At 39.0% G+C, this 22,235-nt stretch overlaps 1 protein-coding gene across 1 annotated transcript in view; it reads left to right on the forward strand.

The window, feature by feature from the left end:
- Positions 1–1,801: 1,801 nt before the first annotated feature.
- pcdh15a (protocadherin-related 15a) overlaps positions 1,802–22,235 on the forward strand; it is a 157,325-nt gene continuing 136,891 nt past the window's right edge. Inside the window, exon 1 of the mRNA XM_026353794.1 lies at positions 1,802–1,923. The gene's annotated coding sequence lies outside the window, so the exon portion shown is untranslated. The remainder of the gene's footprint in view (positions 1,924–22,235) is intronic.

The raw sequence follows: 22,235 nt of genomic DNA on the forward strand, positions 1-22,235 counted from the left end.
CAACTACTGATTAGTACTGAATAGCTTGAATCAGGAGTTTTTAACAGGAAATAACCTTGAAATGGTAATGTAGGTGAGTTTTGACTGTAACTGGACTCTAATCTAATTTAAAATCGGATTTAGTTCTGACTTAGGTCTAATCTTCTCATTCTCTGTGAGAAACAGAGTGGTTGAGAAAGGCCGTCGTCAAAGATGCTGATGTGTTTGCATACACCAAGTTGAAAGTTTGTAACTTGCAGAACAGAGCTTACATAGGATCAGTGTGAGATAAGAGCTGGGAAGAATTTCACAAGTAGGCACTTTATACTGTACAATCCCATGTGCACGTTCAGCACTTACAGTTAATGCCTTGACACAGAGGGTGTTTCTTTCAGTCTATTTAAGGAGACTTACAGTTGTGATTGAAACAAATAGTTAACCAACAACTAACTGGTGGAAAGACATTATGCAACCCTGTCAACACTTCCAAACATGTCACTATGTAAACGTAGCTCTTTCCCATCTAGACATGGACTCAGCTGTCATGTCATACTGCTTCCATGGGCAGCGTTAAATTATTCTCTGCTTTAAACACATATATACAGAGTCTGATGCAACCTCTCTTTGGCTCATTATCTACATCTGTCATTAAAATGCAACAGCAGGCATATGTGCTTATTTGTATGCAAGGAAACTATAGACTGGCTGTAAATGTAATGAAAATGAAAAAAGATTTAATGTTGGATGCGTTGTTCTAATACTGAACATCATTTTAGTATGTTGTGGGGCTCTAATGTTCCCAAAACGTGATTCAGCGAAAGTAAATCTATAGGACAAACAAAAAACATTTCATGAATTTATTTTATTTTATCATTTATTTATCTATTTATGAACAAAAAAACTAAAAGATGTAAAAAAAAAAAAAAAAAAGTGACATTTACAAGTTAGTCACATTGGAGGACCTGATTTGAAACTGGGACCTGATTAAGGTGTTACCAACAGGTGCACAGGTAGGTGTGAAGGTCATGTGATGACTAAAGGAGGAAATGGAGAAGACACTTGTCTGGAAAAGAGAAACAACAGGCTCTGGGATGATGATGATGGTGACTGGCACACTGGGAACAGGAAAACTTATTCTAAGCATGACCTGCAAGTTCACAACGTTACCCAATGAGGCCCTAGAAATATTCCTTTCAGCGATTTGTAATTAATTTTTGAAGCTCTGAAAAGAATACCACGGAGACAGAAACAGCAGATATCAAACTCTGCACTAACTGATAACTCTGCTAAACGCTCTGCTTTGTATGTGGAGCTGCGTCTCTCTACTATGCAGGGCTGGAGTTGGAGGCATTTGGGAATCCCTGCGTCGTGTGGAGAGAAAACGCTCCAGCACCAGCACAACTTTGGGTGGCGCCAGAGCGCATAAAAAAAGGGGGGGATGTGGGTGGAAAAACCAACACAACCCATGAGTTAATCTGCCCGGAGAATCGCTCTGTGGCTTTCGGCCGTCTCCTTATCCCGCTAGATGATGCGCGAGTCTCTCCAGCGGGTGTTTGGACCTGCCACCTGTCGGGAATAGCAACCAGGCGAAGTCGCTGAAGACTGGTACCGACCTCTCCCACTCTTGCACTGAAAAGCAATTTAGTATGCGGTCCCCTGCAACAGTCAAATGGACACGGACAACTTTGTGTGACCAGGAGAGAAAGTGAGCCACGCGCATAAACTGGCAGCGGTGAGATTACAGACGGAGTCCCTGAGCGCCTCGGAGGCTTCGACCCCACTCGCTTTGAAGATTAAAGGGTTGACGACGTCTGAAGGACAGTAAGAACAGGATTAGGCAGTGTGCAGTTTAACCTACTTCTCATCACTCCTACACATTGTCCTCTGAATATTTTTGCGCAATGACCTTTGGTGCACTTGGAATACAGCGGATGCGCCCGTGAGGTGAGAACATTTCGGTCTTCGCGGAGCCTTCTCGTGGCTTTTTGGGGTTGATTATATGTGTGTGTGTGTGTGTGTGTGTGTGTGTGAAGTTGTGAGACAGCTAAATGTACTCTGAACACACAGCGGCTGGCATTTGGTAGATGATATTCTCAGTTGTAGCCTGTTACGCGCAGGTGCCATCGCAATGCTGCTGAATTATATCGGAATATTTGACAGGTAGTGGTGGGTTACCCCTCACGTTGTACCGCTTTATCCAGAGACCATGCTCGGTGTTTTACACGCCTAACACAACAGCCTGCTCGAGCGCTCTGAAGAGCCAAAGCTCCATACGCATGAGGTCTAATGTAATTTGCGCCAATACAGAAATCGGTGCTGAAAATGTGTGTGTTTTGACTTGAATTGCTGCCTTTTTGGTTCAGTAACAAGGTCAAAGCTGCTGTTAAATGCCCTGATCTACTCAGATAACGCATCGCGAATGATGCCGGTGTGAGCTTTCTACCCTCGGAGTGGCACTATTTAAGGAACACGTGATTTGCGTCGTCTAGGACGGATCCTTTATATTTAACCCACCCCACGCCAGGAGCCAGAACAGGCGTCTCTCTCTGGTTTTTAAGTTACTGTATTTAACATGGAGTTAAGGCAGATAAGATGAGCTCATTCATTTGAATGTGGAGCAGAATCACCTTTTAAAAAGACCAATGTGTTATCCATACAAAATACAAAATTGTTAAGAGAATATTTAAAAATGCACAGAAACCTGACAGTCTCATGCCTTGAAGAGTTGTTTGTGTATCTATGTAATGGGGGGAAAAAAAACTGAAGACGAGGTGTAAAGGCCATTGGTAGGACACAGATCAGCTGAGTCCAGTTTGGCCCTGACAACTATCACACATACAGCATTTACTGCCTGAACCTGGCACACATTTTAATACTATCTTTGAGTAATTGTAGTTTCCTGCAGTCTTCATCTGGTAGGGCCTTTTCATCTTGTAGCAATTAGTGAGATGAAATATATTGATGTCTTATCCGCGAGTACGGGCGTAGTACTGCTTACAGTGCGCATTAAGACAGACCACATGAGCCTATTATCCCGTTAATGAAGGGATGTCAAATTCTCTTCTCTTCTCTCATATTGTTTTTGTGTGCACTGTTCCCACCAGCTATTGGATAGTGCCATAATCAGTGCAGGGACTATTTCAATCACTATATGGGTGCTTTTCCTTGTTTAGGACCGATAACTTCCATCTGGTTACACCTTCCAGTAGTGCCCATCATTTCCCAAAACATGCAGCCGTATTATACCTTTTGTAATGTTTATTTCAGAATCCACTAAAATTTCAAAATGAAGTGTCCAGGTGATACACCCACCATAAAAACAACAGTACCTTGCCTTACAACTCACATATCTACTTGTAAAAGATTCTTCTGGAGATATAGAAATATGTACTTCCCTGTTGGGATCAGTTAGCAGGACAGATGTCTCACCCACGAGTAGTTCTGATGAGACAGACCCTCCAAACTACATTTCAAACCAAAACATTCTAGTTTTGTGCACAGCACTCGGCAAGACACCACTGAAAGCATGCAGGTATGGTTTGTAGGTGTGAATGACAACATGGTCAAAAAACATAAGATTGAGTTTGTTTTCTCAGTTTAAGTTATGTCAGTCAGTGCTGCTTATGGCTCAGTGAAATGACTGTAACAGTCAGAAATATATCACATCATCGCACTACTTTGCAGATTGCTGCATTTTTACTAACTAGAATGTTGATTTTTCTTTTATCATCCAGTGAAAACATAATGTAACTTGTAAACACACAGGACTGACTAAACAGCTGAAATTGACTTTTTATAAGCTATGCTGCAGGATGTATTCAGTCTAGGGTTGGGCCAGTGCTTCCCAAAGGCTCACATTTGGGAAATGAGCAATGAAGAGTAGTGCCTCAGGCCAGCCTGACTCCATTGATATTCTGCCTGTGTCTTGCTCCATAGGCAGCCCATTGTCATGGCTCACTCAGTGGGATAGCATCTCATGATTGAGAGGTATGGACGAGAGTTGAAAGCCAGCTTGGAAAGAAACTAAAGCTTGATTTATTCCAAATTAAAGATATCTCCCTGGAGTTATGGCAGATAATGTGTATGTGTATGAATATTCTGTGACTTTATTCACCTTTGCTACTTGCTTCTTCACCCAGTTACTTTCTTAAAGCAGAATTGCAATGAGATGCATATTTAACTAAACACCTGACTTCTTCATTACCTTCATGGCTTTTTAATTTTCTCTAATTGTACCTCATAAAGAGCTACTTCCACAGAGTGCAGGTGCATCCCAACTTTCAAAGGGTGCAGCTCCCTTAACGTCAGGTGCCACAGTGCCACACTGTGTGGCCACTCAGCCTCTGGAAGATTCATGGCCAGCCGAGCAGAAAGATTTATCTGTCGTGAGTGTGTGAAATTGCAATGCTCTGCAGTATTCTGTCCAGGGCCGGCGAGAGAGACAGATGCCCCCTTGCTTTGGGAAATAAAGAAGTAACAGGGTGAAGTCATGCACAAAAAAGTAGCAAGTACTAATGGCTGCTTGTGGTCTGTGTCAGGCAGAAGTGATCAAGGCTGCAGTTTTCTTTCTTCTTTCTTTGAAATTCTTCTGTAGCTGGAACAAGTAACGGTGGCTTTTGAAGAGTGTCATGAAAGTTGATACACTGAAGTGGAGAAGTTTGCATGTGGCTGCAGTAGGAAGAGAAACTATTGTTAACTTACCAAAAATGAAAATGACTGCAGTCATCCTGTGATGCTGTGTGGAGTCAGTTGGTTTTAAGGTAACGCTGCTGTGTGATTAACATTTGGTTACATTTTGAGACTTGGACAGTTTTGTCTGAATAGTTGTAACAATATTGATCAAGTGATCAATGACTTAATAAATTGCAAATAAACATTTGTATATTATTAAAATAATGTGAAGAATAAATACAAATTCAGATTAAGAATACTTTGTTTTTCTGTTTTGGAAGGACCTGTAAAATGGAGAATTCAGCGTTTCATCAGCTCAGTCTTCAGGTGTTGGAAATTTATAGCCAAAAGCTTGTAGCTGTATTAGGTCATAGTAGAGCTTGACTATCGGATGTAAAAATCCATACCAGTACAGGTCTTGGCTAAAGCATGAAGGGAGAATAAGATTTATCTCGGCTATCTCGCACCAGTGGATTAAAATTAATGGAAAGAGGACTTTATTTGAATATAAAAAAATGTGCATATAGACAAAACAGTTGGTGTTCCACTGCCAGATTTCTTTTCTTGTTTCACTCACACACTTGGTGCTCGGTGCTTTGGTTAGCTGCATGTGTATATGAACCATGTGTAACGTTGCCTCTATTTAAAACTCTCTTTTAAGAGGTTTCTGGAAGTGACGATGAGGCCTCAGAATCGTTTCCTTTTTGTGTTTGGTCAGCCCATCAGGAAGTTGGCAATAATCATCATTTCCACCCAGCAGCTGCATTTGAAATGTATGACTTTGAATCTTTGCTCAAAGAACCAGTGACAACTTGAGTTTAGAGAAGAAACCGTTAAAGAGAAGCAGATATGTACGTTATCTTCATTTATGTTTTGTGAGGACATTTGCAAGTGTCCGCATGTTTGCTGATTGAGATTCCATTAGCATAAATTAATATTTGCCCAAGCTCCAAATAAATACTGCTATACAAAAAGCAAATAGAGAGGAAGGATATGAATTACCATACTATAATAATAGCTTGACTAAATATTGGCTGCACCATTTGTAGGTGTGAACAGATAACACTGTGGCCATGATTTTAATTTCACACTTGAGTAAGAATATTTATCTGTGCCTGGTGTGGCAGGTTATGGGATATGTTCTATAACTTTACAGTGTGAGTCAATTGCCTAGATCCTCTGAGACTTTAATTTTTTATGTATTTTATGATTATTCGATTATTAGAATATTGTGATTTAGCACATAATGCTATGGAGCTCCGAGGCAATTGCAGGTTGTGGGAGTTTAAGTCAAAACCACTGGATATTTTTAATATGTATTGTTAAAATAACCGAACGTAAAGGTGGTGTCAGATAGAGCCGAGGAGTCAGTTACAGCCTTGTGATGTCTTTACCAACATCCTCATATAGACTTAGCTGTAATTAAAATATTCAGGGTGGACAGTAAGACAGCGTGCACAAATGAAATCAGCTCTAGCTGGTTTGACAGCCAAGCAATAGGTGCCAACATCATAAATTAGAATTTAGGCTACAAAATCTTTTGGTGTGAATATTCTAACTAAAACAAACCTTTTCAAAGAATCTACCAACACATAATAAATTATTTTTAAATATATTTTTTTAATCAGTTGTCAGAATGGAAAGTGATGCTTATTTTGAAGTAAATCAACGCCATACTCAAAGTCTATATATACTGTATAGTTGGTGCTGTGTTTGCATTCAGCATGATAAATCTGAGTATACTCAGTCATACAGTCCGTTTCCACTCTTCACATGTTTAGCATAGGAGGGGGTCCTCATTGTGTTTAAGCTAAACTAATTTGCATATTATGCCAAACTCACCTTTTGGGCATTTTGGTACACGTATATGATTCTATGGTGCAAATAGACACACACAAACTATGGTAGGAGTGCACGCCGTCCAACACACTGTTGAGTTTTAGGGACCCAATCCCTGCTCAGGCTCAGTCCAGACACCACTTACGACCTCAGACAAATACTTGCTGTCAACATTGTTTTTCCTGGCTACAGAAAACTCACTCTGACTCACACTCTTCTTCCTGCCATCCTCTCAGGCTCTGGGCATTTATTTGTTTGTGATGGAGCGGTCCATTGTTATTATTATGTGCATGTATGTAAAGCTTGTGATGTTTAGAGCCAATGGTAGTTTTGATTAATGTGAATAGAGGATAGTAAATTAGCACAGGCCTGCTGTTGAAAATGTAGCTTATTGCCAAGAGTTACACATGACAATGCTGAAGCAGCACCTTTACAAGAACCCGGGTAGTGTTTTGTATCAGTTGAAGTGGAAGTTAGCAAATGCCATGGCCAATTACAGCACACCGAGACCCAGTGGTTTTAATGTTGTTGTTGACCGTGACCAACATGGGCACTCTGACCAATCTGTAGTTATACAGCCTCATATGCTGACATGTTCTGACACCTGTCAGTCACGTTGATTAACAAGAATTGGGTGGATTATTGTATTTAAAATTTTTAATCTGAAGGACCCAACCATTTGTTTATCATCAACACAGCATGTTTTACTGATACTGATTCTGTTTTAATGTCTGTGTCAGTATTGCCTGTGTTTTCTGTTCAGTCTTTTCACATAATCCAGGCTGAGATGTTCATTTTTGATGTCTCTGCTAAAACTCTCCAGTAATCAGCTACATTATTTATTTTTATCCCTTGCATCTTCACGATCAGCAGTCATTGTACTGAGAAATCACTTCACTTAACAGCAGTTTTTTTTCTGTTCCTACAAAACATCTGTTTACATTTTTATGCATTAATTTAACCTGAGTGCCATTGTAAGTCGGTCCACTTGGATATTTTGGAGACAGAATAAAGGATTCTATATAACAGAAGTGGTGGGATGCAGAGGCCAAAAGGAAACAATACCAGAAAAGGATCAGTGTAGGCTGAACAAGGTCTAACTTTCATGGTGAATATTCAAGTATGAATGTGGGCACTGTCATTAAAATGTTGTTTTTGTGTGTGTATGTGTTTTTTTTTTTTTCTGTTTTGACTCTAAATATACATATATTATGCTCTATGTAGAGAAGCTTTTTAAAACATTTTTTAATGTTTAACCTCATTAATCTTTTTTTTTTTTTTTTTTTAAATCACATAAATTGGGCACTACTACTCATCTGAATCCTACCTGACAGTTTGGCTGCATGTGCATAAATTAGATAGGTAAATTGCTAGATTTATCATAACAGCAAGTTTCTTTTTGTTTTGTATTCAAACAAAAGCAAAAATCTAAATTTAAGTCATTTAAATTCATGTTCAGATGAGTAGAAATAAAACTTCCTTATTCCTCCTACCAGGCTCTTCGGAGGCCCCTTCATCCTGTAGGGTTCTTGGGATATAAACAAAGCAACTTCTGCTTTGTTGGGTTTGTTTTGGCTCTTGAATCATCATGAAATAATTTTAAAGAATATTTGCTTTCCACAACCTTTGTTCTGTACCATTTTTTTAACTGTTTTTTGACAGTGTCTTAGACTGAATATTAATCAAACCCTTACTTGTGATGGATGTGACCTAAAAAAAAATGCAAAGAAAATAAAAAAAACATTTATCATAAGAATGGGACATCATTATTTTGACGTCCTCTGATAATCAGGTCAGATGAAGTAGAGCTTGACTTAATCAAAACCAATGCAGAGCCTCGTTCATAACACACACTCCATTAGTTGCCCTACAATGATCAGACCCCACAGCACAAGATGACAGTTCAGTCTTCTATAATGCATGTTTGAGACTACTTGAGGAAACCTGTTCCCCCATACATCAATCCTTTGAGGTACCGCCAATTAAAGTAAATAACTGATCTTTTTTTATTTCACTCATTCTGACAAAAGCATGTGCATTTAGGATTGCACTTGTGTCAGCGTGAGTGTGTCAGGTTGTGTGACATTCTTACATCAGTAATGGCTGTTAAGACAGAGTAAGGCTGCAATGGTCCAATTATATTGTGACCTTTAAACGTCAACCAAGGGCAGAATGTTTGGAAGAAAATGGCACTTATTTCAGCCTATTCTACTTTCTCTGCGGCCGTGCCGAGTCACTGCTGTTCATTGACAATAGCACTCTGATGTCTTGTGTCTGTGTTCCTCAGTGTTTGATGTATAACTAAAATAGATTTTATTGAAAATGGTTAAGCACTGGAAACAATAGGAACAAGCAGTTCCACGGGTGGTGTGACCATGTCAGTAAAATCCTACTGGTCATAGCGGGCGAGCTGCTAAGTTGTTCTAGTTTTGGGCTGACGGTACAGCAGTCTCTCTTATGGAAGACATTTATAGTGTAGAATGAGAGTAAGTTGAAATTTTTGACATTAGTCATGATGCCATTTGACAATATGACGGTTCTTCTGAATCATCTTGGGCCCTTTAGTAGTTCTAACTGGCTACAGTATAAATATACTGTGCTAGCGACTTTCAGTGACCATGATCATAGTAAAAGGAACAAGGAAGATAGGTGCAGGGCAGTAATTAAATTTTCAAGGTAACTTTTTAGATTGACATTCGTGACAAATGATGCATTTTCCTCCCTTGAGATAATCATGGTGGTCCCTGCTCCAAGCTGCTTTTCCCTTATTTTGACATTTTATATCAAACATTTCACTAATCCAGCCTAGCAAGGAGCTGAGAAAACTGTTTGAACATGACAGGCTCAAGGGGATGAGGAGAGATGGGCTTTTAATGAAGAGGACAAGGTTTTAGCTTGGGAAAATGAACACCAGCAAAGAGTGGGAATTACTTTTCAGTTGCTTTGAAGTTAATGTTAGAGACTCAATTAAATTGAAAAAAAAGTCCCTTTTTTTTTTCTGCACTTTGCTCTGCTTAGTGGAAAGCCTTAACCTTTTGCATAAAGATCCTTGCCACGTGTCCTGCACGTCAGTGCTTCTGCATCTCGTTTCACACTCCGCAATATGATGAATTTGGTGTTTTTGCTGCATGTGGCTTATGACACTCTTGGCTGATATCCGTGTGTAAATGCAAATGGTCAAGGCCCATTACCTCACCAGTGAGTGGTATTACATTCAATAGAGAAAATGACTTTTTGGTTCAGTGAAATAAGTGAATTTTTTTTTTTTTCATATGAGGATAAACACTTTTCTTGCCACAGGGATTGGAAATGCAGCTTGCCAGAACAGTTACGGTTATTTCACAAAAGTTAAAAACATGATCTTATTTGCATAAAACAGGTAACAAACAGAAATCAAATTTTCACTGTTGCTTTGATAAAAGTCTGCAGGTACACTTAATCAGGGAAGACATTGTTTTGCAGAGAACTGGCATTGTAGAGTATAACTGAAATAATGCATTTCAAACTGTTAACATGTGCTCCCACTCAGCAATTCGGCAGAAAAACTGGACACATTTGTGGATCGCTCAAACTTTAGGACCAAGTTCAATGCACATTACAATAAAAATGGGTTTAGACAAAAAGTACTCTTTCCATCAGAACTACACGCAGACTGCACTTGATGCATTTCAGGTGTGATCCTACCTCAGGCGGTGGTCAGAGCTCATAAGAAAGAGAATCACTCTAAATTACTAGTGTTACATAGTGTTGTAAGTCTTTTATAAGGCCACACTAGACTCTTAAAAATGTTCAACATGAGTGCAGAAGGACAAAAGACAAAAGTAAAATTTAAGTGTCAAAAAGATTTAAGTGCAAAATGTTTAACTAACAATTGTTTTACTAAAATTCGAAAAAACAAGTTTTGGGGTCACAAATGCTGTTTCTTTAATCACTATCTTTCATTAATATTACCACCAGCAGCACAACAAACAAATGTTTATTGTAAGTAATACAGCTTACAGTCACTTTTTAGCATGGTTTTGAATTGTTTTCATTCTTGCAGCAATGCATTAGTGAATAAGCCATTTTAACATTAATAACTTCCTGGCACTGGACTAAAATGAATAATGAATTTTACACTGGTCAGCCACAAAAACACTACACTACACTACTACACTACATTACAAGTGTCACAGTGCTAAAAATGTCTTACAATTTTAAAAAGTACAAGAAATCAATCCACAAAAAAAATGTGTATTTGAATATGTATGTATTTTAATTGCTAACGTGAATGGTTGAGTCCACATTTGTAGTACTATACTTATACTAATACCTTTGTATTGTTGTAAAGTACAGGTAACGTAGTATGAAAATACTCGAGAAAAGTGCAAGTACCTCAGAACTATACTTAAGTACAGTAGGTGAGTAAGTGTACTTATTTACCACCTCTGGCATTACTCCCGATCTAATACTGCACAAGTGGATAAATGTTTTGATGGTATAATGGCTGGCTCCGTGTTTATTGCTTTGACATTCAAGTCTTTTCCGGTCTGAATAGGACATCCATTACAGGCGACACCAAATCAAACCTTTTGCCAGAATGTGCTCTGCTCTTGTCTAATCCTCCCCTCCGTGTACCTCCCTTATGAATTCTCCTGACAACTCCGATAACACCAGACGCTGGAGGGCTATTTATACACCAAAACGCTCATTTGCATCCGAAAGCCAGTTGGTGAGTACAATCACCATTCTCATAACACCCACTACAGGGGCCTCTTACAAATATTTCCTCAAGTTTGACGGTGCATTTATTCTGCGGGCGAGACAGAGGAGCAAATGGCTGAGTAACCTTGCATGCTATCGTGAAGGTTATCACTTTCCAAGCTGTGTTAGAATGTCTTGCAGGTGCGATGCGAATTTCATGACCAATTGCTCTCCGTCCCACTCATCACCACTTGACAATGTTGATCTAGATGAAGTTCAGAATTTTACTTACTTTATATTCACAGTTAAATAGCAATATTCCTACTGTTGATTAAACTGTCTTAACAATTTTATCATTGAATTATTTTGTAATAGTTAAAAAAAGGCTTCTTGTTCATGATGACTGTTGCTCTTGCAGTATGAATTCAGAATGAAACTGATGGGCTCCCACTGATGGATGAGCAACTTATAGTGGGGGGAAAAAAGAAGCCAGTGCAGTCCTCCATTCTCACAGGCTGTCAACCTGCCAACACTCAGCTGAAACCTCAAATGATTGCGTACAGACTTTAACACAGTCGCACGAGTGCCACACAGGCTTCTCAATAGTGTACACACTGTACAAACTGCAGATGGAACCATTAATAAACAAATGCTGGCAGAACTTGCCTACTCTGCAGAAGGCTGAGCACGGTTTTATGCCAGAGTGATTTAGTTTGAAGTCTTAATTAATTAATCCCACAATTTGTATAAACAAGAAAATTCATTTATTGTAGTCATTTTGAGAAAAAAAATATTGAAGGCGATCAACTTTAGCTTTTTTAAGTTTTACTAAATCAAGGGATCCCAACTGAGACGAAACAATGTTACCTGCCACTTGCTCTGAGGGTTCACCTGCAAAAGTGTAGACGGTAAACTGAGTGTAAATGTTTTCAGAGCAACATCTATTATGACAACACTTGTCTAGTTAAATAATAAAAAGGCCTTCGTAGTGCTCGAGGCTTCATTCATGGATTTCTGAATGTGGGAAGAGAGACGAGTTTTTATTGGCGCTCAGCAGGATTGTGCAGTAGCCATACGCACCTTGTGATCTAAGTAAATTAGCTGTGAAATGTGGAGTTGTGCTGATATCAGATTTTAATTGAAGCCCTCTCCTTCTCACTTTCAAGTTCGGCTACATAAAGCTATGCAGTTTTTTCCCACCTTTTACTTAATCCAGTCGAGCATAAGAAACCTCTAAAATTAAGAAGTAAATCAGATCATTCTAGTCTTTTTTTTTTTTTTCTATGTAAAAATGCATTCATTCACTCTGTCTGCTCATGTCAGCCTTTTTCAGGGTTGCTGTACGCTTGAATACATTGCCAGTCTGCTCAATTACAATTGTACAATATAAATTATTTGTATGTGACATACAGCCCGTTCTCTGTGCTCCTGTGCCCCTATATGTGTTCCCATTTAGCAGTTTTTATTTCTTACCTCATTGTTCAGTATGACAGGTTTGGATTGGAAAATTGGACATGTCAACCTAACTTATAGATGTTTTACTTTGTGACCTTAAGTTTACACAGTAGAACCCAGTCCAGTGCAAGAGAAATAGCGGAGGCCTGTTTAGGTTTATGGTTCTCCTGTAATCGATTTTTATTTACAGAACCCAGAGGGAAGATCTGGGCCACCCTTAGGAAAGGCCACCAGCTCCTCAGCGAGCAAACAATGGCCAGCATTCTGTCTTACTGGAAATGTTTTGTTGGAAAAAGCTCGACCCCACGCATTTTTACATAAAACTCCATGTTAAATGTTACACAAAGCAGTGCTCAAACACAACAAGCACAGGTGTTATTCTAGAGTTTACCACAGTAGAGCACAGCAGCCTTACGGCTACTGTTTTATATAGTAGTGGTTCAGACTGAGGTCTTCTTTTGGTAAGAAAGTGGGTGCACCAGCACACTCATCCTCATCAGTGCTTTTCAGTATATCATAGAGCATTAGGTTTTTTATTTTTTAGCTCAGCATGGCCTTTAATTTCCTACAAAGTAAGGTCAATGATAATTACTAATGATATTAACACTGTGCAGTAAATTATCATCTTGATCCTCTAGTTATTGAAAAATCTTTATTATGCATTTCAAATGGGCTCACATGTAATTCAAATGACCATTCATCTTTTCATGAAAGGGACATTCATTCCACTTCAATAATTAAATTATACCTGATGTAAGGCAATGCAAATTGTAATTACTGGAGTTGTCATGTTAGGGTTATGTTCACCAGGTGATCTAGTTTGGATGAAGGACATGGTGAGTAAGATTAACCCAATCAAGAAAGGTCTGAGACACAGTGTGTGTCTGTGTTTGTTTTTGTAAATACAAATGTGAAAATCATAGTGCCAGTAGATGAAAGGTCAGGACAATGGCCATTTGTACCAACTTTTAAGCCAATCCACCAATAGCTGTCAACCAAAAATGTCAACATTATGGTTGTGCATCAAAATCAGTAGACTTCATTTTCGGAGGACCAACAATTTCTAGTCATTACTTTATGGTGGTCTGTCTAATAGTTATTTCAGCCTGCACTAAAACAGTGAATTATTCCACATTATCATTGGACTGTACTTAAAGTTAACTAAACAGAACAGAAACTTATTCCCACAAAAGACCTGTAGTTCTTTTCTGAAAACTAAATATCACAACAAAGACAGGGTGTTTCTGGGGCAGAGATTGAGTGTACCTGACCCCTCCAACTATTACAACAGATAAGATACACCTGAGGGGCAGAAAATGCCACAAAGGACGAATAGAGGGGCCACATATTGTAACACTTAGCTTCATTTCTTTCAGTGTTTTGTTTCTGCATGTGCCACAAAGGTCATCTGTGTACTGGGTGCGGGAAAGAGGAAAGAGCAAGAGTTCAAGTAAAAGAGCTTAGATTCCCTGTGGAAAAGAAAGGAATACTAATGAAGTCTCTCTTTGTACCTACTCATCCTTTTCCTACTAGTCATATGTGGATAAGCAAAGCCGTGTAAACTTTTGTCAGGGATGTATCTGACAGTGACTCATATAAACACCTTCATCTTTTGACTTTTCTTGTTTACATGAACAAATTTTGGGGCTATTTAAGCATTTAAAGCAATTCAGAGTAATTTGTGGTAGATGGAGAATTCAGGCAGTAATGCAGTCAGTGCGTTCTTGACCATTTTTAGACACTGAATGTGACTGGGTTAATGCGGTCTTGAAGAGAGCCAGTCCTTGAGAATTTCAACTGAACCCAGAGGTTTCAAAATGTGCTATTGGGATTCTGGAAAACAGCCATCATTGATCATCGCTGTGCTGAGAAGATCAGATAAAACTCAATATGTTGCATCAGTCTTTTTGCATCAGTTTAACATGGAGTTTAACGACATCTGCTAATATCTAGGAGTAAATGGAAAGCTCCCCCCATCTCTCTCTCTCTCTATCTGTTGCTGTTTCTTGCTGCCTCTCACATTCAGAGTCTGTCCACTCTTCTTTTCTAAAGTGGCAGTTTGAGTGTGGCTGTTTTCATGCTGGAGAGAGTCTCGATGGCTTTTACTGTCCATTAAAGCACATCAGCCATTACATGTGTTAATAATAAGGAATATCTCAGCTTAATGGTTATCAGCACAGGTCCAGAGGTGTCACACTGTCAATGTCTGAATGAATTCATAAAGGGGAGCTGCTTTTAGCACCCTGTGCTGATGGTGTTGATGAATGATCCCATGAAGTCAGGTGTCGCATAAAATGCAGCTGTGGGAGTGAGGTGTGAGATTATTTTAAGAAATGTATAAATGTGATTCCTTCTATCACTGTAGATAACATTTGTTGACAGATGATTCTTTATTTTACAGTTGCACATAAAACTAGAAATATCACATTTGAAATATTGCACACATACATTAAATGTGTAGCATAACTGGATTTACATAAGTTATATCTACAGAAACCATCATTCTGTAGTTCCTTTAATCATCAGTTAATCATGAACTTCTTGTGCAGGGTTTCATCTGTACCCTACAGATCCCACTATCTTCTAAGCAGGTTCAGTCATGACGTTATTACAGGTGAGCTGGTGCACTCACAGTTTAGATGTTGTTCAGTCCCAGTATCCTAGCTGGGTGCAGCTGGTAAGTGAGATTGCTGTGGTCCTAAAAAACTTAATGCAGTGTCAAGAAGAACAAATGCACAATACCGTTAGCTATGTACTACCCTGCCTGTCTAAAACATTTATCTACCCAGAGTTAATAAAACTTTCATTATCATGCAAAATAGTATGACCTACTAGCACGGTCTTTGCCAGCAAAAAATAATTTAAAGCTTTAATATTGGCACTGCAGATGTAAAAGATCCTTTTTCACCCCGAGGTAGTTGACAGTCAGACCTCAGGTCAGACTGCATCCCAACAATGTCCACCAGCCAGATGTAGATGGTTTCTAGATGTTTGACAATCCACAATTGGGCTCCCTTAGTATCTTTAGCCTAAGACACAGATTACACTCATGAAAAGGAAACCTACTTCAGTATGTTGATGCCAGAGCAATTAAAAGTTGATCTCTGAGGTATTGGCTTTCACAGCAATTTAAGTGTTATGTAAAGTTGGATTGAGTGAATTACCGTCCATCACTGGCAGAGCGCTGGTAGTACAGTGTGTTTGGAACACTGAAAACAATGAGAAAAGTGTCGAGTCATATTTCTCGATACAATTAGAAAATCAATAAGCCATTACTTTTGACATGGTAATGAAGCATAATGTCTTCCAGCATCTTGATGCTTATGATTTATTCTTGTGACTGTTAGATTTACCTCATGTATGGCTCATAAGAACCAGAACGGTATACTGAGCACTTGCAATGTAATTACTGTACAATAAACTCCATAACACGTTTTGTCCCTGAATATTAGTGAATTAGTAGTGACACTCTTCCTGAAAACACACAAAAACTTTTTTCCTTCAGTAGTTGTTTTTTTTTTTTTTTTTTTTTAAATCATGTGCAATCACTCAATGTTCCTGCTTTATCTCTCCCTCTCATGTCTGCTGATAGACAAGGTCTTTAGGCAAAGACGGATGTGGAAGGATTATTGGGATGATTTATATGAATACTGTCATTATATTGTAAAGCAGTTAAAAGTGGTGATTCTGTGAAAACATGGCCAAACACACAGATACACAGAAAGATGAGTTACGTAATCATTCCTCATATGTCCTTTTTTTTCTTTCTGTAAAGCGAAAGTTTAAAGCCAATAGTTCTATGCGTTCTATATAGAAAACCAAGTCCTTTAATCTTAGGTTCTGAAAGAAATTCAACAACACATCAGCTTTCAAAAAAATCTATTAAATGCAATATAAACGTGTCCCTTTTCAATATCTGCTGAGTCGGATTTCTGATCTTTTTCCTTGAAAACCGACTCCATGAAAACACATTATTGAAATATCAATGGCTCCTAGATGGCACTAGAAACCAACATCCAGGTTGGAGATGTTAAATTGTGATCTCACACACACTTACTGCTGTTTAAAGCAACAAAGATTATGTAATGTACTGCTATTATTATTCATCCATAATATTATATTATTATTCTTGAATGTGTCCTTTCTGCACCTAAGCATCACTGTTTTTATTCTCAAGAAGTTCGTCTTTAACACATGTTTAGGTTATGGTGACAATACTTAACAAAGTGTTTTAGATGGCTATCAGGAAGATGAGCATAAGCAAGGAAATAAGCATCTACGACTGTCACTTTTTCTGTTAGTTGTGTTAGATCTGAGTTAAAGCCTAGAGACATAGTAGCTTAACATAGAGTCTGGGAGCTGGAGGAAATTGAAAACTTGAGTCTGTCAAAATGTCAAAAGAAAGGAATCTACCCATGAGCACCACAAAATGTCTCTAATTAGTTGTGTCTTAACTGTACAAAAAGTGAAGTGTGGAAGAAGTGCTGGTTTTACAGGGTGTGACGTGTGGTACTCCTTATCCGGTGCATTAATAGGGTGTCAAGCTGCCATCAGAGACTTAGTAGGTGTTTCCCCCTTACATTCAGCTTTATGCTAAGGTAATCTCGCTCCAGCATCATTTAGAGTGTACACATGTGACAGTGGTATTGATCTTCTCATCTAACTTTTAAGAAGAAAATCAGTAAGCATACAGTATTTCCCACTATGCTGTATCAAGCTATTAATCCATTGAACTTTATTGTCCCTGAGGGGCAATTGTTTGTGCAGCAGTATAGGAGCTTATGACTCATCATAAAGCGGAGGGGGTAGGGTGCTCACACACTTTCCTGACTGTATTCTCTGAATTCACCATACTAATAGCTGAGGGTAGAAAACAGTGTTTGCACCGGTTGGTTCTAGCTGATAATATTTAATTTGTATATAACATATTTGATCTGTCTCCTGAAGATTCAAGTAGATAAATTATGGTTATTAAACTAACTATACCTTATCCGCATGGTCATCAGTCACTTTGCAAACCCCTTACATGTACCCACCAACCACCCAGTGCTGACAGACCACCAATTTTGTCATTTTGGAATGAGGACCTGTTGGCTCTTAGACAAGATTGTGAAATGTCAAAGGCAGCTGTGGTGGTGAATATACCACAGCCACAGGGAGAAGCCTTATTCAGAGCAGACAAATGCACCATATGGCCTCAACAGAAATGCTGTGCACTTTAGATACTGCCAGTTTATGTACAAGATGGCCAAAAACAACACGGCAAATGGGAGTTCAAGGGCATGTCCTTGTTATTTGTCAAATTAAAGTATAATAGTTAATTTGACACTACGATATCACTTATCTTGTTTCTACTGCTGCTAAAACATCTACTTGCCTTGGATCTCTGTCCATCTCCTCTTCTATTTCTCACATTTCCTCTCCCACCCCCCCCCCCTCCTACCCCCCTCTCTGTTCCTTCACTGCTTCCCCTCTGCCTTTGCCTTTTTTTAATGTTTCCGTTCTCGCCCCTGTGTCTATCATTTCTTTTTCTCTCCCGCTCTCCGGCTTTTGCCACTTTCTCTTTTCCTCTTGTTTCCTTTGAAGTGCTAAACAATGAGAGGGCTGCACTCCGTGTTAAGCTCATAGGGAAATCCAGGCTGAAACTGCACAGCACAGTGCAGCGCAGCACAATCTTGTCCTCGGGAGTACACGGGGATGGGAGGGGGATGAGGCAGCATCACAAGTATAGTCAGCATGTGGGGACAATGAGAATGGCTGCACAGAGCCTTGATCCTCCAAGCTGTCACACAACAGCCATCAGCACAGTGTAGTGGAACAGTCATTTCTGGAGAGCATGAGTAAGTGCCCCCTTTCCTCTGATTGTTAAACCTTTACAACCGTCCTTTTCTTGACAGGATGTGTCAAAAAGGAGGTAATTATGGAGAGCGGATGATTTGCATCTCGAGACCTAATTGACAATAAAGATTGAATTAAACCGTTAGTCCAGTATGCAAGCACAGAGAAGACACTTGCCCTTTCACCGTCTTTGTCCACCCCCTTCTTTTGTTCATTACATTCAGACACATGCAACGATTACTACTATTCATTGCTAATGAGAAATGGGGGGGAAAAAAAGCAGACCATATACTATCATCTGCTGAAGCATCTGGGGCACGTTTCCCTGAAGCTATATCTTGGTTACTCACGTTAGTCTGCACCCCACTCTGCTACAGCCTCTCTTCTTTCCAATTTCCTCTATTCTGTGTCTGTCTCTTTCTCTCATATTCATACACTCTACAGCATTATGTTCTTTTATGTGGCCCTTGGTGCATTTCTTGAGTCAATCTGTCAGAACAAGCTCTATAATTCGCCTTCCTTTAACCAGCCTTAATGCAAGTAAATGCTTTTCTCCTCTTCCTAGTGAAATGACTGGTTCCGCATAAAGATTCATTTTGACCACTTGACACTTCGTATTTATCTTCATGAATCAAGAATTTTATTGAGTTAACATCTGTGTAGAGATAGCATATGGACTGCATTTGCCTTTTCGCTGTCCTGTTTTCAGCACTTTAGGAAGCATGTGTGTAAAAGATTGGTTTCTCTGTGTTTAATCTAATGGTTGTTTAATATGATTATATTATGATTATTGTGATGAGGTGGATGAGTGTTAAGATCTTTTCATGCTGCTAGAATTGCTGGAATCCTTAAGCTCTTGGTTGGTTATTGAACTTAAATAGAAACACATTTTGATTATTATCAGGCCAATGTTGAAAAGTATCTATAGAGGGTTTGTCGCACTGGTATCGTTGTCAAGGTCAATGATAATTGCATTAAAATGACATCTGATTTAGATAATTAATATTTCTGTGTTAGCATTTTTATATTTTGAAATTTATATTTGTGTGTTGCCAGTTGTAAATAGCTGTGTTTCAGAGACTCAACCAGTGTTTTAGTAAGACTTCTACACGCTGATGTTTCACCAAGCAAGCTAGTTGCCTGTCTTTGTCTTGACATGAATATAATTTGTTGTACAGTCTGGGAAATCCAGAGAAGTCAGGAGTTTTAGAAGTAGGACTATTACATGTTTCATCTGTTCAAGCCGTGATGAATAGTGGGTGCATCCATAAAGACTGCCCGGCAAACTGCCAAGGCGGCGCAGCACAACCCGTACGTAACAATGGCTTATGAGGCGTGCTCGAAAGCTGTGATGATATCAACATGCCTTTAAGAGTCACAGCCAAGCAACAATGGGAATGTTTTCAAGTAAAGTCAGCATGCTAAATGCTCATTGCACTATATGTCTACGTCTATATCAAAGCTGCTAGTGCTTGTTCATACACCTAATTGACAACATTTATATTTTTCCTGACTAGTCACTGCAGGAAAAATTGAGGGATTGGTGAAGGGAGGGAAGTTATTAGTTTAGAGTACTGCAGACATTTAAGTACATTTAACATCTACGTGTCATAATCAAAAGAAAACAGAATGACATCTCTCTTTGTATCAGAGATACCATAATATGCATGTCACACCTTAACGGACTCTCTAATATACTGATACACACTCAGGTAGCCATTTGCATATACATATATAGCATATACACCTATAGAGACGTATGGCTCATTCATTTAAATCTAATAAGAAACTATGCTGCAAAATGTACAATGATCTTACTCTCTATATGTTTTCACAACAGAATGATGTTTCTCTCTGTGTTCGGAGTCCAAAAGCACCCAGCTTAATTCTAGAAAGATTTGAGCCTGATAAATCATCCAGACTATGTCAATATTCCGGTCATGCTGATAAAGTTGTCAGAAACTCATCACCCATCATTCACAACAATACATAACCTTGCGCCACACAAGGCCGCTCTCCATCTCTGCACAAGACAAACCCGAGTGTTTGTAGGGCAGTTGCTGCATGCACCACTGAACAGTATAATGGAGACTGACAAGAACTGTGGGAGAAAGAGAACAGATTAACTGAGAACGAGGTTATGAATTACACTCATTCGCCAACGAGAGAGCAGATGATGGTGCAAGAGTTAACGTGTATATGGTTCGGCGTGAATCTGCATTGTTATTCTTCATACGGTAGACATAATGTACTGTGAAACTAATACTTTATAATATTTCTTTCCTTTCTCCTCTGTGTTTGTGAATTTGCCTAAATTAGTAAGATATGCTATGATCAAAAGTTGTTTTTTTTGTGAATGTTTGTCGTTTTTTTAGCTTTGTAAAATATTCAATCTTTGCTTTTCTGTTGTGTGCATGCATTTGTGCATTAGTGTGCTTTAGGTGCTCTACTCAGCAAATCAATTATACGATACAGATTTTCCTCTAGTGGACTAAAGTGAGGCATTTCAGAGACATACTGTACTGAATCAGACAGGATGGACCATTGGGGTTTTAAAAGCATTGCTTTGTTATGTTTTATTGATGCCCCTAAGATGATTCATCCTGGCATTTGCTGCTCTCTGTCTCAAGCAAATCTCTTGCCATCTTAAAACTGCTTGTCCAGGGACCATCTGGTAAATATTTAAGGTGCCCCCAACCAACAGTGCTGACCATAACCCTCAATAGTCTGTGTTGGAGTCTCAGCGAGAATTTTCATTCTGCTTTTAGGGATTACCGAGGTCTAACCTTCCCTTAAATGCTTGGTCAGGGTGTGGACGCCTCGCACTAACAAATATTTGAGTATGGCACCACAAATGAGCTGCAGTCTGTGGAATTGGTCTCTAGTGGTATTCACATTACTAGCAACCATTTCCTGTTGGAGAGTTATTTTATTCTGTGTTACAAATATTGGTAAATGCCTTGACATTAAGTAAGCCTCATTACGGATGCTTTTTGAAATGACAATCCCCTGACCCCCTGATTGATTTACATGTTCATTATTGTCTGAACAGAATGTCTCAACCATGAAGATTCAGTCTTTGCAGTTGGCTTTTTTATTTTTTTTTCTGCTGCTCTAAGGGCAAAACCAGCAGCGCATCTTGTTAGTCAATATGTGTATCCTGATTTGGGCGAGGGAGGCATTTAGAGGACAAAGCCGTTGATTCAGCAGGAGCTGCTGCCTGTGCGGAACTCATGAGGAAACATTGTGTTTTGTAAATAAATTGATTAAACACAGAAGTTAGATTGTTTGAAGCACTTGTGTGTTGATGCGCCTGACAGAAAACTCAATGTTGCCCATGCCTGAGAGAAACAGAAGCAACACGCTAGAAATCGATTGATTTCAGAGTCTGCTGCTTACTTCTGTCGGAGGAAGCCACACTCAGACTCAGATTGATGTAATTAATGATTATTAAGATATTTTTAAAATCTGATTTTTAAAAATAAAATATATAAATAAACAAACTTTTCACATCAGGTTAGAAAACTCTACAGTAATTAATGCAATGCTTTTCTTATTTTTCTTCTGGAAGTTTTTTGAAAGTGCTCAAATGCAAATTAGGACTCGTACGTTTGAATTTCTCTCTCTCTCTCTGTGCCACACTTTCTGTTTTTAACCGTCTCATTCACGCACTCTCGGTTTCCACTGTGTCTTTGTTGTGTAAATAGGAAGCTTCTGGTTTTTGAATTTAGCTTTTGGTCCACCACTTCTGAAGGTGACAGTGCCGGTAA

The sequence above is a fragment of the Anabas testudineus genome, chromosome 15 (assembly GCF_900324465.2).
Source record: "Anabas testudineus chromosome 15, fAnaTes1.2, whole genome shotgun sequence".
Lineage (NCBI taxonomy): Eukaryota > Metazoa > Chordata > Actinopteri > Anabantiformes > Anabantidae > Anabas > Anabas testudineus.